This window comes from Pteropus vampyrus, unplaced genomic scaffold (genome assembly GCF_000151845.1).
Source record: "Pteropus vampyrus isolate Shadow unplaced genomic scaffold, Pvam_2.0 Scaffold62, whole genome shotgun sequence".
In the NCBI taxonomy this organism is placed as follows: Eukaryota; Metazoa; Chordata; class Mammalia; order Chiroptera; family Pteropodidae; genus Pteropus; species Pteropus vampyrus.
The window spans coordinates 50,528-54,741 of NW_011888843.1; the positions used below are offsets into that span (position 1 = coordinate 50,528).

The 4,214-nt window shown below is 42.2% G+C and overlaps 1 pseudogene; it reads right to left on the bottom strand.

Annotated features, from left to right (window-relative positions):
• Positions 1 to 1,013: 1,013 nt before the first annotated feature.
• Positions 1,014 to 2,202, bottom strand: LOC105292748 (annotated as a pseudogene).
• Positions 2,203 to 4,214: the final 2,012 nt, after the last annotated feature.

The following is a 4,214-nucleotide window of genomic DNA, read 5'->3' on the forward strand; positions in this document are numbered from 1 at the left end:
CTAGCGAAAGGCTACAGTAAGTTCTAATAATTACACTGAAAAGTCCTCTGTAATACTTAATGACTGAAACACGTAGTTACTTTTTTCTTCTGATCCCTGGATTGTTTCCTTTTTCCCTCTCTCCTTTTGAAACTCCAAATACCTATACTTAGCTAACTTAATACTGTCCCACAGCTGAGACCAGTCCTTGTTTTCTTCGTATGCTTCAGTTTGAATTAACATGTCAATTTGCTTTCAAATTCTCGGATACTCTTACCTGTGGTACCCAAGTTGCTGCTAATTTCATCAGGTGGATTTTACAGATCAGTAATTTCCACTTCTTACATTTTTGTAAGGCTGTGAACAAATTTAATTATAGTAAAGGGCTAGAAAACTGAATTAAAAACTTTACGAAAAGTATTGAGTTTTGTTCTTTTCTTTGAAAAGAAACTATATCTACTGTAATTTCTAATGCTAACAATGGCTTCATCTAATATTTTTCTTCTTTTCGAGGACAAATATGTTTGCTTCCAACAACAACAAAAAAATCAAAAATTTACCAGTTTCCAATACCAGACTTTGTGTTTCTAAAGCAGACACTGGAGGCGCTGCTGGATTAGAAAACGATGTGACACTAGAGAGATCAGCGAGACATATACTTGATATAAAAGTCGCTATCATTCCTTATACTACGTCTTTTTTAATCTCCAGAAAGGAGAGCAAGAAGAGTAGAATAGAGAAGACAGCATTTCGTTTTTTCATAAAGTTTAACTATTAAAAGAGATTAACTCAGGAAGTCAGTTTTCTATGATAGTCCTTAATGTGTGTAGATTAAGAAAATATCCCATCGTTACACAAACACCCTATTTATTAACCAACCTATATAAATAATGAAATTACTTACGTCGTGAGTCTATACTTCATTCCCCCTTGTTCCGATTTGCATAAGGGCAGGTCTAAGTTCCGGAGGCAGCCTTTCACGTATCTCGAGAATGAATGATGGATAAGTCTGAACAACCAGAAGGATTTTTTCATCATAGCTGAAAGCATTTTATAATGGAGAAATTCCTTTTTCCAACTTTAATTAATGAAAGTCCATTCTTAAGAGTATGTTGTCCAACAACTAAAACACTCAGGATTTGTTACTACTCGATGATTTATCTATAATGGCTCCGCCCTCTGTTCTCATCCGATACCCTCGGGGACCATCTAGAATGTCATTTGCTTTGCAGCGTGTCCGTAGGATGTTTGTCGTAGGGTCAAGAACTAATTCAGAAATGGAAGCCTCTTTTTAAACAGCTCTTTTAACTCTTGATCAGACATGCCTCCAGTTCACCTATGCTACTATGACCAAGGGCGTGTGTACGCTTTTTAGGAGAATCCAGCCCTTCTTGTCCATGAACAAGCTTTATTACCGCCGCAGCAAGTCGCTTTTGACGACCCTGCGTTTCCGGCTTCTTGACGTGCAGCAGCGTTACGTGGTCCATCTCTGGAAGAGGCAGAAAAGTGAAGAGCTTCAGGCCTATGTCACTGAGTTCTTTGCTGCCTAACACAGAGCTGAAAGAATTCAAACAGAAAGGTCTTATCTCTGTTTAGTCAAACAGCACTACCAGCAGACTTTCCGAGTTTTTCTCCAGCTGTATTTGTCATTAGAGAAACAGAGATTCCAAAGTCGGCTTTTCCAGAAAACTTGTGGACGAACTCATACCCGGGAATGGTGCTGTCTAGACACAAAGCTGGCCTCCACGCCCACAACGCTGGGCCTGGTAAAAGTACCTGGTGCAAGAACTCGGCCAAGGTCGCGCCCTCGGGGCTCTGCAGCCGAGTCAGGGCGTTCAGCCGGCTCAGCAGCGCGGCGGCCACCGCGCCAGGACGCCCACCGGCGATGCTCGTGGTACGTGGGCGAGTGATCCAGCACCCGCGGCCATCCGAGTCAGCCCATCCGTGAAGCGCGGCTGCTAATGAGCGCGCGGTGCTTTGCGCGCGGTGCTTTGCGCGCGGTGCTTTGCGCGCGGTGCTTTGCGCGCGGTGCTTTGCGCGCGGTGCTTTGCGCGCGGTGCTTTGCGCGCGGCGCTCCCGGGTTTGCAGCTGGGTCTCCAGGTGCGCGACGGCGCCTCCCACCGGCGCGATCCTGTGGTGGTCCGCTCGCCCGAGGCGAAACGGGCCCAGCTGCGCCAGCCGGCGTCCCACGTGAGCCGGTCTGCAGCGGGCTCGGAGACGCATTCGATGGCTGACGAAGGGTGCCCGCCTGGCCACAGTCTATGGGCCCTGGGAGGTCTACCTTCGTACCCCTCTCAGGGAGAACTCTTAAACGGTCCCCAAGCCTTCTGCACGGCGGGAAAACCTTGAGCGCCCCAGCGGGCCTAACGCGGCCCCTGGAGCAAGACTCCTGACCTGCAGCGGGTATCAAACCACCAGCCAGGGAAAAGGGTTGCCACGTGGGCACCGCCACCTCGGTAGTGGCGCAAAAGGAATGCTGGGAGCTTAGTGGCCCTCCCTGCCACCCCCAAAGTGCCCGCTTGGTACCAGCCTGCTTGGTAAGTTTTTTAAAAGTTTCTATATATTTGAAGCACAAAAAAACATACAATAGTAACAGTATGTGTGTGTACGATGTATAAAATCATCGCCACAGTCAAGTCAGCAAACATGCCTATCACTCTCAAAAATTTCTTTGAACTTTGTATCATTTCTTCCACTGATAACCCCAGGCAACCACTAACATTAGTTTCTGTCACTACAAAATAGTTTGCATTTTCAGGAACTTTCTGCAAATGGAATCACGTTTTTTGTTTGTTTGTTTTATTTTGTTTTTCTTTTCTGGCTTCTTTCGATCAGAATAACGATTTTGAGATTTATACCTATTTAGCAAGTTTGCCTCCCCCCACAACTCTCCAGCCTTTTTTTTATTTGGTATAGGTATATCATAATTTGTCCCTCTATTCATCCGATAATGGACACTGTTTCCATGTGGAGACTATTAGAAATAAAGGTGATATGAACTTTAATGTGCATATATTTTTTAAATTTATTGGGACAACACTGGTTAATAAAGTTCTATAGGTTTCAAGTGTACATCATCAATAATACATCTGCATTGTGTGTTCACCAGCCAAAGTCGCATCTCTCCATCTCTATGTATTTGATCTCCTTTACTCTTATCTACCACGCCCCTCCCCCTTCCACCCCATAACCATTAAACTGTTGTCTGTGTCTATGACTTTTTGTTGTTTGTCTTGTTTGTTTGCTGCTTTCAGTTTTATATCCCACACATGAGTTAATTCATATGGTTCTCAACTCTTCCTATCTGACTTCTTTTGTTTACCATGATTGTTTGAGATCCATCCATATACTCATCTTTGTACACTTTTTTTTCTTTCTTTCTCTTGGGTAAGTTCTGAAGAGTAACAGGATGTGTATATTTAACTTCGTTAGCAACTACCAGGCATTTTCCAACGTGGTGCAAACAATTACATTTCTTCCAGTAGTATATGAGAGTTCAAGCCGGTCCACATCCTTCACAATAAAAAAATGTGGTAAAGTTTGTAAAATTAATATTAGTAACTCTAATTGGTTTATAGTGCTATCTCATTGAGATTTGAATTTATAATTTCCCATAAGTAATAATACTATGCATTTTTTTCATGTGGTTATTGGCCATTTACATATCTTTTGTGAAGTGTCTGAGATTTTATTGCAGGGATGGAGGAGGGCATGTGAAAAAGACACAGAAATTGATTAAAAGAATTCCTAATAGACTTACCTGGAAAAATTTGAACAATGAAATAAATAATATTGCATTTTAACCCAAAATATAAAATAATGCATACATGTTAACATAAACGATTAAACAAATAAATAAATGCAGAAGGAGGAATAAGTCTTTCTTACCCAAATATTCCAAGTGATGCATGTAGACAGTTTTTCTTCCAGGAAACAGAACTTAATTCCAGTCAGCTTGGATATACACTGGAATTAGCAAGTCACTTGCAAAATGTAGAGCATCATAAAGAAAAAGCAAACTATGACAGAGGAGCCTGGCAGGTCCTACCTAAACCAAGTGATGGAGGTTAACATCATGGGTCACATATGTGCCTCCTGAGATTATGCAATGAGATGTATCAGTCAGAGATACCGTAACAATAGTATATAAATAAGTAGGTAGGTAGGCAGACAGAGAGAGGGATAATAAATAGAGATATATAAGTGTATAGAGACAGTTAAAGGAATTGGCTCAT